Source organism: Nannospalax galili, unplaced genomic scaffold (genome assembly GCF_000622305.1).
Source record: "Nannospalax galili isolate Female #2095 unplaced genomic scaffold, S.galili_v1.0 scaffold591, whole genome shotgun sequence".
NCBI lineage: Eukaryota > Metazoa > Chordata > Mammalia > Rodentia > Spalacidae > Nannospalax > Nannospalax galili.
Genome location: NW_008330926.1, coordinates 779,085 through 791,808, shown reverse-complemented (window position 1 = coordinate 791,808; position 12,724 = coordinate 779,085).

The window sequence follows — 12,724 nt, the reverse complement described above, 5'->3', positions numbered from 1 at the left end:
GAGTCTTTTAGATAGACCCACTGAAGGGGTACTCCAATTGCCTCACACTGCGTCCCTATTCAGCATGGAAGAAGCCAGAGCAGTCATTGGTAATTTGGGTAAATCCTCCAGGGGATGGCATGATAGGTAGGAATTGGCTAGGCAGTTAAGGTAAAAAGACCCTAAAGAAAAGTAGCCAGTTTCTTGGCTAAAAGTCACAATGTCCTTGGGCCTTTTAGCATCATACTCAGTTCCAAAGGCCAAAAATGTCTAAAGTATTTGGGAGCTTTTATCTAATCCTTAAAAGATTTTAGGGTTACTTCTTCATAACGGGAAATGTTAGAGTAGCCAAAAGTCCCATAAAAAAATAAATAAATCAAAGAAGATGTAGAAAAAAAGAGGCCTTTAAGAAAACCATCAAATCAACAGAACGATTGGAATTAATACCTATCTTTCAATAATATTGCATTACTAATGGCCTCGATTCATCAATAAAAGACACAGACTAACAGATTGAATTAGAAAACAGGAAAAAATATTTTTGCTGCCCATAAGAAATACACCCCACTATCAAAAATAAATACCCACCCCAAGGTAAAAACGTGGAAAAAGGTTCTCCAAGAAAATGGAATTATGGATGAGCAGGCATTGTTATTCTAACATAGACAAAATAGACTTCAAAGTAAAACTAGTCGGAAGATATAAAGGTCACTTCATACTTACCAAAAGAATAGTCCCTCGAGAGGCTATTACAATTCGAAACACATTACACACCAAATACAGGTGTACCCAATTTCATAAAACAAATACTACTAGATGTAAAGCCACAGATTAATCCCAATTCAATAACAGTGGGAGATTTCAGTACTCTACTATCATCAATAGATGAGTCATATGGACAAAAATAAACAGAGAAACATTGGAGTTAAATGAAACCATAAACCAGATGGACCTAACAGGTATCTACAAAACATTCTACCAAAACAGCGAAGATACGCTGTGTATACACACAAATATACACAATCTCCTCAGCATCCCTTAGAACCATCTCCAAAATAGATTATATATTAGGACACAAAGCAAGCTCAATACATGAGAAAATTCAAATAGCGTCCTGTATTTTACCCGACCACAGTGGAAAAAAGCTAGATATCAACAGAAAAAAAAAGCTGCAAAAGTGTGTAAACTTGTGGAGACTAAACATCACACTATCTGATGATAACTAGGTCATGGAAGAAATCGAGAAAGAAATAAAAACGAATTCCTGGAACTGAATGAAAATGAAAACACAACAAAGTCGAAGGGATACCATGAGGGCAATCCTAAGAGGGAAAGTTACAGCTTTAAATGTCTGCACCAGAATGTCTGAGAGAACTCAAATAGCTTAATCATGCATCTTAAGGCCTTGGAGAAACAAGAGTAAACCAAACCTCAAAGCAATGGGTGGGAGGAATAATTAAGATCATGGCATGAATTAAAGAAATGGAAAAGAAAAAATAAAACAAAGCGTTGGTTCTTTGAAATGATAAGACTGACGAATCCTTAGCCAGATCAAGCAAACGAAAAAGAGATCAGAATTAGTAAAATTAGGGGTTAAAAGGGAGACATAGCAGAGATGCCAGTGAAATTCAGAAAATCACAAGGACATTCCTTAAAAACCTATATTCCACTAAGTGAGACTATTTGTAATAAATGAATGAATTTCTAGATTCATATGCTTTGCTCAAAGTATGATGAAATAAATAATTTAAACAGATCTGTAACTAGTAATGAGATTGAAGCAGTAATGAAGAATCCCTCAACTTAAAAAATGCTCACCCAGGATCAGATGGATTCACTGCAGAATTCTACCACGTCTTCAAAGGAGAACTACCACCAATGATTACACAGTTTTCATTAAATAGAAAAGGAAAGACACTCTGGTGCCAAAACCAGATAAAGACAGCACAAAAATGGAAAATTAGAGACTGATATCACTGAACACAGATGGAAAATTCAACAAAATAGTTTCAGACTAGATTAAAGATCACATAAAAAGATTATTCATTATGATTGAGCTGGCTTTTTTTCAGAGATTCAGGAATGGCTCAACATATGTAAATCAATAAATTTAATATATCACATAAATGAGCTAAGAGCTAGATACCACCTTATCTCAATAGATATAACAATGGCCTTTGAAAAAAATCCAACATCCCTTCACGGTAAAAGTCATAGAGAGGATCTGGGTGTGATGGTACATGACTTTAATCCCAGTACTCAGGTGGCAGAGGCAGGGGGAACTCGAGCCAGGCTGGCTCAAGGATGGCCTGGTCTACATAGAGCGAGCCTGTCTCAAACAACAACAACAAACAAAAAGAAAAAACAAAAACAAATCACAGAGAGGGTAAGTAAAAGGGAGTGTAACTCTACATATAAAGGTATACGTTTAAAGGTATAAAGGTATACATATATACAAGATTATAGTCAATATCATGATAAATGAAGAAAAATTCATAGCATTCTCACTAAGTTCATGAACTAGACAAATATATCTACTCTCTCCATTCCTGCTCAATAGAGTTCCTGAAGTTTTAGCTAGAAAACTAAGAAAATAAAGGTAAATAAAAAGGATACGAATAGGAAAAGAAAAAAAAACATCAAAATATCCTTATTTGCAGGTGATATGATTCTCTATATAAGAAAGTTGATAAACACTTTAGCAAAGTGACAGGGTATAAAATTAACATATCCAGATCAGTAGCCTTCTTATATGACAATAACATACTGAAAAAGAAATCGAGGAATCAATCCCATTCACAATAGCCTGCCCCCCCCCAAATAAAATAAGATACTTAAGAATAAACCTAACCAAGGAAGTGAAAGACCTCCACAATGAAACTTTAAGACACTGAAGAAAGAAATTGAGGAAGACAGTAGATAGAAAGACCTCACATGACTGTGGACAAATGCATTAATATTATGAAAATGGTCACCTTACCAAAATCGGTCTACACATTTCAATGAAATACCAATCAAAATTCACATATATAGAAAAAAAATTAAAATTCATTTTGAGTCAAAAGGCCCACATATGGTTAAAGCCATCTTCAACAAAAAGAAAATTGCAGGAGGTATCACCACACCTAGGTACAAGCTATACTACAGAGCCATAGTAGTAAAAACATGTACGGCATAAAAACAGACACACAGATCAATGGAATGGAATAAAGGGCCCAGATCGGTCCACACAACTGCAGCTGCCTGATTTTTGACAAAGATACCAAAAAATACATTGAAGATAGGACAGCACCTTCAACAAATGTTGCTGCAAAACCTGGATATCTACATGCAGAAGAATGAAAATCTTTATCTCTTACCTTGCAAAAAATCCAACTCTAAATGAATCAAAGACTTCAGCATGAGACCTAATACACTGAAAATGCTCAAGAAACAAGTAGTAAACTTCAACAAGTAGGCTCAGGTAGATATTTTCTAAATAGGCTCTGGTAGTGCAGAATAAAAGATCAACTATTGACAAATGTGGTTTCATGAAACTAAAAAGCTTCTGTAGAGCAGAAAAAAAATTATCAATTGAGTGCAGAGACAGCATGGAGAATGGGAGAAAATTTTTGTCAGCTGTACGTCTGGCAGAGTGTTAGGGTCTAGACTATACAAATAACTAAAAACACCAAACACCAAAAAAACCACCTCAATTAAAAAGTAGACTATATAATTAGACAGTTCTCAAAGGAAGAAATTAAAGTGGTTAGGAAACACATCAACAGTGCCCCAAATCCTTAGCCATCACAGGAATAAAGATTAAAACTACTTTATTATTCCATCTCCTCCTGCTCAGAAGGGTTATCCTCTAGAAAATTACAACAAATGCTGGCGTGGATATGTGGGGAAAGGGAAACGCACACTGTTGGTGGGAATACGAACTAGAGTAACCATTTCGGAAATTAGTTTGGAACTTTCACAAAACACTAAATTTAAAACTTTCATATGACCCAGCTATATCCTTCTTGATGGATACACAAAGGACTCTATATAATACTACAGAGATACCTGAACATCCATGTTCATTGCTACTCTGTTCACAATAGCTGGGAAAGGGAAGCACCCTAGATGTCCATCAACTGATGAATAATGAAAAGTTGGTACATATATGTAATAGCTATTCAGCTGTTAAGAAAAACGAAATTAGGAAATTTTCAAGTAAATGGGTAATATGGGAAAATTATACAGAATAAGATAACCCCGAAGGACAAACAGCACGCTTTCAGACACAGATCCTAGATTTGACTCTTTCGTTCTGGTTGTTTAACCTTGAGTGCCTGTGGAAGATGGGGAACTAGGAAAGGAACATGGTGTGGGACATGGAAAGGGACAGGTTCCCTAATGGACAGGGAACCGCGGAACATAAGTAAAAGGAGAGGAGGGGAGTGGGATTAAGGAGGAGAAAGAATTAAGCAGGAAAGAAGGTGGGGAACTGAAAAGAGGGTGTGGGTGTGGATTAACCAAAAAGACCAGTGTATGGAAAAGCCATATAGAAACTTACGATCTTATAACCCAAATGAAAAGTTCAAAGGAGGGGATGAAGTCAGTCACCCTGCATGGCTAGATAATGCTGTTCCTAGAAGGAGTGGGTTACCAACCCAAACTCCCAGTCTCTTGTGTGGGCTATCTCCACAAGAGTTGACCAGGGAAAGCCCAGAATCCCCTGACAGTGTCAGTGCTCTTGGATGCCCACCAGAACTAAAGGCTGACTGTTATTGAGGCCACCACATACCTTGGATGTACTATATAGAGAAGTCAAGCTGGAACTGAGCTGGAAAATTCCTTCCTGCTGGCTAGCTTTCAAAGTGCTTGAGGGTGCTCCGACTCCTGGGGGAGAAGAGGGATCAATGATCTTACCTGGCCATCAACCTTATAAACCAAACCACCAATTTGCTGGGCAACATGGCCCACCTGGGCAAGGTGGCATAACTGTTTGGGAGTAATCAGCAGGCCTCTGGTTGGATTTCAGTCCCACACCATGGAAGAAAACACATGCCTGTAAGTCCAGATAACAGCCCATGCCTAGGAAAGTCATCTACCCAAGTGGGGAGCTCACTACTGTTGTTTAAACTGATACAGCGTCAAACTGCCTCTAAGGCTCTATGTTTATACCATAGACAAAAGCTACTCTCAGCTTAAATTGGAGAAGCCTCTCCTCGCGTTGAACGGTGGTGAATTCAGAGACTCATTGCTGTCAAAGATAATGAAATTAAGTGGACTATTGAGGCTGAACACTAAATAAGATATTCATACCACCCTCTCTAAGGTTCGAGGGGATTTGTAGGGGGTGGGAAATATAGGAAAGCTGGAAAATAGGGAGAAGGGCTGTGAAAAGCCATTCTCTAGATTTGATAGAACCATTGAAATCATGAACTCACAACTACTGCAGTTACCTACACTGGGCCTACACTGGCCTTGTCAATAATCAATCACAGAAGAGGAAAGAGCTCATGGGGTTTTTCCCATCACTGCTAAACTGTTGGATACTAATAGACTGTGGGAGAGAGGGAACCACTGTTCGTTGTGTCCACTACTGAGCCTATGAGGCTCCCACAGGTAACTCCAAACGCATGGTCACACTGATAGCCCTAGTTAAATTCAATGAGGTGCAAAGCAAAATGAATCTACGTGGATGTGAAAACGAGATTTTCAGGGAAGAAGGGGACAGATGGGGTTAGTAGAGAGATGGAAGAGGAGAGGTCAGTATGATTTATGTACATACGTGAAATTGTCAGAGAACAAATTTAGTTAATGATAAAAAAAGAAAATTCCAGATTTCCATCTGGTATAACTCTCCTTCTACCTGATAAACTTCTTATGGAGTAGAGCACGGCCGCTGGTGTTGAATCCAGTTAGTTTTCTCTCCTCTAACCGTGTTTAAATTTCTTCTTCATTCCTGATGGGGATTTTCACTAGACATAGAATTCTCTTTTCTTTACAACATTCATCCAGTGCATTCTGCCCACCATTTGTTCTTGATGAGAAATCTGTGCCATCAGGAAAGTGGCCCTGCGTTTGGTAAGTGCTGTTTTCCTCTTTGGCTCTTTTGAGGTTATTGTCTTTGTCTTTAGTCTTCAGCAACTTTATTATCAGATATCTGTGCATATATTTATTTGAATTTTTCTTATTGATGTTCAGTAAGTCTTTTCGATACTGAATTTATAAATTTTTCAAATATTAAGATGTTTACGACCACTATTTCTTCAAAAAGTTTGTCTGTATTAAACTTACTCTTATTCTGCAACTTTGAAGTTATGACCATTAACCCTTGGGTATTATTACAGACAATTCTTTGGTTGTTCATTTTTTTTCAATCTTTTGCCCCTTGTTTCTGAACATTTGTTTGTTTTGAGATAGGGTCGCATATAACCCAGGCTGGCCTGTAACTTGCTGTGTAATAGAGGATTTGTTGGAACTCCTGATCCTCCTGCTGCCTCTTCCCAAGTGCTGAGGTTTCAGGCAGAGCCTCCACACTCAGCGGTTTTCAGACTGGATAATTTTATTGCTATATCTTTAAGTCTGGTGACCTTTCTCAATCTGCTATTGAGAATATCCTGTGGAGTTTTTACTTTGCTTTTTCTTCATTTTAGTTCTAAAATTTCCTTTTGGATTTTTTTTTTCTTTGTTTCAGACAGGGTCTCCCTGTAGTCCCAGCTGACCTGGAACTCACTATGTAGTACAGGCTGGCCTTGATCTCAGAGATCCATCTGCTTCTGTCTCCTAAGCATTGACTCTATTGTTTTTTTTTTTTAATGTCTCCCTACTTTTTATCTTTTCGTTTATTTAAATAGGATCACCTATGGTTTAAATAACTTCTTTAGTCTGATAATTCCAGCATTGTGTCATACAATAGAAACATGTGTTGAATGTCTTTTCTCTGGCAAGTAATTTTCCTGTTCTTTCATTGAGTAAATTTGAGGTGCACCCTGGGCACATTGAATACTTTACTGTGAGACTCTTGGTCTTAAGTTTTATAGAAATTATTAAAGCTGATTGTTTCTAAGTAGATGATTGAATCAGGGATGTTTAGGTCACAAGTTCCAGATAGATTTCCGAGACCTAGTGATCAAATGTCAGTTCAGTTTGAGAGCCATTGAAGTGGTGTTTAGAACCGCCTTCTTGTGTGCAGCCAGGAACTAGTACGACCTGTGCGGTGTTCTACTTCACACAACCCTTCTCAAAGCCCATCACATGTGGCTGAAGTTCAGATACATGCGTACAAAAGTTAGCAGTGAGATAAGAAGTTGACGCACAACATTGGGATCAATTCCCTGATCTCTCGTCTGCTTTCCAGCTCTGAGGATCTCCTGCTAGCCAGAAGTCTATGGCATTGACTTTCCGATCTTCTGTTCACATTTTCTTTTGTTCTTCCTCCCAGGTCAAATGGTAAGGGAGGGCATTAAGAAGGGAAAGAGAAGCTCTATGGGTCCCTCCTGAGCCTGTGGCTCAGGGTGAGGCACCTGCTGCTTTCATTCCTTTGCAATGAGAGGCTAGAAAACAAAACAAACACAGCAGCGGCAACAAAACTCAAGGGAATTCTGACTCCTGTTCCTTGGGAGCCCCGTTTTCTGTCCCTTTGACTAGAAGGAGGGCTTGTCTTAGAGCTTTCTGTCTCACCTAGTATGCACTTCTGGATGTTGGCCTCTAAAGATACTGTCAGTTCAATGGTTCCTGAAGCTCCTCGTGTTGCCCATCAACATTTCTAAGTCCTCCAACAGATGTTGCTTGTATGCTATTGAGTGTGCTTGGCTGCTTCCAGTGGGAAGACAGGGAGCAATGTGCTTGCTTCATCTCATGTAGAACATGAACTCTTATTTCTTAAGGATATGTTTATTTTTATATAAATGTCTCTATTTTGTTGCAAAACTCTGAATTTATGTAGGTGGGTATTTACCAATGTGCCCTTAGCAACAACATAAAGTTTTGGGAAAGATTCGTCCTTTACCAAATTCGAATTAAATTTCTTTCTAATTTTGCTGCCCTTTTCCTTAATGAATAAAGGTTTTTAGTTGTTTTTAATGCCACATCTTTAGGGAATGGCTTGGTACATCATAGTGCTCTTGCTAAAGCAGACATTGACCCAGATACCCAAATGTATCACCTCAGGCACTTCTGTCCTCTAGACTTAGAGGAAAGTGCTGTCAATTCACCAGTATTATTAGTCTTGTCAGCATGGCTTCTTGGTCTTATGGGCAATAAAATATGGCTTTCAATGCAAAATAGTCTGAATACTTATATCGATGGAATTTTTAAAAGCCTCCCTGCACCTGTAAAGAGGAAGAGAAGTAACTGTCTTGAGTGATGTGTTAACTCATCCATTAGTGGAAACTAGAAAGAAGCCAAACAAATAAAATCAAAATCATGTGGTCATTGAAAGGAGCACTGAAAAGTAGCATCTCAAGTGGGAGTTTTACAAGGATGTACTGGTGTGATGCCCATGCCTGGAAACTTTGCTTTTCATTTGCAGAGCATTAAGGAGAACGTAGAAAGAAGATTGGTGAAGTTGGACTCTGTTTTTCTCTTCTTCCCCCCCCCCAACTGAAGAAAGCAGGTTTCTTGGCAGTCAGACTTTGGAAAATGATTATTGACATGTCTAAGTAGCATAATGAGGACTATTTGGGGAGCTCTTCCTTTGTCGCTGTGGCTGTGGTTAGTGCTGTGAAATGAGACGGCTTTTCAAAAAGATGAAAATGAAGATCTTTATCACTGAGCCTTCCCACCAAGACACAGAAGGAATTGGATACAGGACCTAAGGATGCCTCAGAGCCATGGAGAATGGCTACTATAGCTAATACAGGCCACACTGGAGACAGCAATCTTTCCTCCTCAAACACAAAACAGAATCCATTCAGGGGACTTTTCCTTGGAGTTTGTGTGGCAGAAGGAGCCTTGAAGATATGTGTAGGCTAGCTCTCCACCTGCTGAACCTTTACAGTCATGAGGCAGGGAGGAAATGTTGCTAGGCTGTGCTGATTTGTGATTATTTTCTCCCTATCAATTCTTCACATGTATTTAAGCATGAGACTCTGGATGTGCATATGGGTGACTGTGAGTACATGTGTGTACATACATGTATGTATGTGCATTAAGTTCCAGAATATGCGTCCTATTGTGTGTGTATGTGTGCTTGTACATGTGAGTTTGAGTGTGTGCAAAGGAGTGCACTTTGATTATGTGTGAGTGTCTGATTCTGAATTTATGTGTGGGTGTGGGCCAGTATGTGTGTGTCCTTGTGCTATGTGTGCATGCTGTGTGTGTTCATGTGTGCACATGTATGTGTATGTATCTGCGTGGATATATATATGGGTTCGCATTTGTGATTATGTGTATATGTAATTACCTGTGTAAGTGTATACACATGCACATGTGTGTACCTACATGTGTGTGTATACATGTGTCTGTGTGTATGAGTATGCATACAGTTGCATGTGTGACCATGTGTATTTGTATGTAAATGGGTGGTAGTTTCTGCATGTGTGCCTACATGTTTGTGCATGTGTGGATATGTGCTTTTGCATGTTTGAGTATGGTTAAATGCATATGTGTATGCATGTGTGCACAGTAAGTACACATGGGTGGTTTTATGTATTTATGTGAATATATCTGTGTATACATATACATGTTTCTGTATGAGCACCTGTGTATATATGTATGCATATATTCGTGTGTGCATATTTATGAATGAGCGTTTTGCATGTGTGTATCAGTTACCTTTCTGTTGCTGTGATAAAATACCATGACCCAAAGCATCATGTAGAAGTGAGAGTTTATTTTGGTTTACATTTCCAGCGAGAGCCCACAATGGCGGGAGAAGCGTGGCGGCAGGCAGCAGGAGCAGGAAGCTGAGAGGTCACATCTCATCTCAACCACACACAGGAAGGAGTGTGAGCAAGCAGGAAGCACAGTGAGACTGTAAATCCTCAAAGCCTGCCCCCAGTGACATACTTCCTCCAGCAAGGCTGTACTTCCCAAAAGTTCTATAAGCTCCTCCCTCAAACAGAATCACCAACTGGAGACCAAATACATGAACATATGAGGGACACTTCACAGTCCAGCCACCACAGCATATGTAAACATGGCTCTGTGTGTCTTTGCTTGTGCAAGTGTCAATGTGTCTGTGCACAAGTGAACATGCGCACACACGTATTTGGATTTGCATTTGCTTGTACATTGTATATGTTTATGTTTGAGTGCATATGCACATCTGTGTGCATGTATGTGATTGTGTGATTGTATTTGAATGCATATGGGTGGGTGTTTGTGGGGGAGCAGGTAAGAGTGCACATATGCATATCTATGCATCTCTGTGTTCGTGTGTTTGTGTTGTAGTATTTGTGTATACACATATGTATGCATACACTTGCATGTACATGAGCACAATTGTGGAGGGTCTATTTGTATATTCAGGTGTGTGCATGCATGTGATTTTGTATGCATATGCATGTGAATGCACATGTGTATTTACACACATCCATGTATGCCTATGTTCACATGTGTGCTTATGTGTAAATGCATGCATGCTCCTGTTTACACAGGTATGTGAACTTGGTGGCATATTTGTGTACACACATGTCTATGCCATGTATGAGTGTATGTACATGTTGCTCATATCTGTTTGTATATTTGTGTGCATGTGTATTTGAATGCATGTGTGCTTTCATTTATGTGTATATGTGGGTTTGAGTATATTTCTGTTTATGCCTATATAGGGGAGTGATTAGATATGTACATCTATGTGTCCACATGTTTGTGCATGTATGAGCCTTTGCATTCATGTGCATATGTTTGCATGCATGTGTGTTCATTTGTGTGTGCATTCATGTTTTCCATGTACCTGTGTACAAGCAGGTCATTTTTGTGTGTATACCTTCATTTGCTACATGTTTGTGCATATGTATGGGTATGTCCAACTTATTTGTGTGTTTGTATGCATGGGTTGGAATTCCTACATGTCTCTGTATTTGTGCATTCATATGTAGCCCTGTTTGGACATATGTGTGTGCATCCACATGCTCACCTATGTGAAGCTATGAGTTTGCACCTAGGAATATTTATATATGGGTGTGTACTCAGTTTTCTATATATACATGCATGCACGTGCACAGGTATGTGTGTGTACAAGAGTGGGTTTGTATACATGTCCATGTTTCTCTTTGTGAATGCATTTGTGTGTTCATGTCAATGTACATCTGCATGTTTGTGTGTGGTTGCCTGTTTGTGTGTGTGTACGTGCATGCATGTGAGCTATCTGAAATAGCAAATTTCTTTACTTTTGACTAGAGTTAATGCAGTTACACTGAGTGGATTCCGACCCTAAGCTGTGATTGGCAGTTACATGTGCTTTGATGAATACAAATGGGAAACCATTATTAAATGTCATATCATATGGTGGCACAGTTGAGCCCACATGGTGATAAATAAAAGGTATCCCTGGGGTCAGGTAAAATGGTCCAGAGCTCCCCTGCTTTAGCATCTTTGAGAATAGCTAGATCATTACACATTCAGTCTATCTACACAGGTGTGACTCAAACCCCAAAGGTAACTTATCAACTTCTCTTTCGTGAAAGCGTCTCAGTCTGTAGATATGGCTGAGGAAGTAATGGGTTATCGATTTTCATACTGCCAGTGAGTAATGATGACTTTCTCCTGAGTTGCTGTTCTTGTGGTAACAATGAACAGTAAATTTCTAGATTTAATGAACTATAGTAGTTAATCTCAAAGTGGCATTTATGTTGCTGGAAACTGTCAGCTCTCAAATAGAGAAATCAAGACTTTCTGGCACTACACAAGAGGAATCTCTGCAGCTTGTTAAACTCTCCCTTCTCTGTTCTCCCAGCTCAGTGCCAGGTGCACCCAGACATGGACAGACTCTGAATGTAGGAGAGCTGAATTGCCTTGATGTGAGCTGCATATGGCTCCTCAGAGTACAAAGAGGAGAACTAACATTTTTCCTGCAGCACCAGGACCGGTGTTAAGTAGAGGAGGCATGCAAGCCTGGTGCCTAGATTTTGATTTTTAGCCTTGATGTGTGCTCTTCTTCACTCTACCTGCAGCCTACCTGTAAATCTTGGATCCAGAGTTGTTTCATCTCAGCCAAGAAGAAAATACTGTAGCTGCCTGTCTGAGAGGACACCACCACCTCACCAACAGGACTGATTACCATCGTATGAAGTATTTCCAAGTTTTTTTTTGATTTCAGAAATATTTTTCTCCATGATATCTTCTTGTTGGACTAGAATTATGACGCATACCTGGGAGAGGGACGCTCATGTACAATGCATGCATACTGTGAGAGCTGCATATTTGACTTCTAGGTTCCTTGCCCCATGCCATCTGGACAGGCACAAATGAACACTAGACACAGTAGTATGTGGATTCTAGATGCTTTTTGAATCAGTGCAGCAGTTTTCCTATAATGATTAGCCAAAGTCTACTTCAAAACCCAGGAAACTTTGCTGCTTTTCAGGGCGGCCCTTACATCCTGCCCCTCCTTGACAGGTAGGTATAAAAAGGTTCTGTTAGTGTGGAGTGCCTTCCCCATGTTTGTGATTGTCTACTGGTCATAGCTCTGCTATGCACATATTCAAGATATGTGATTTATGTTTATTATAGAATGTAGCCAGGATTACTCCTTTATATGTAAAATAAAACTTAAGGTACTAAGTAAATGCAGAGTTACCATATAAACTGTAGAGCTGGTACT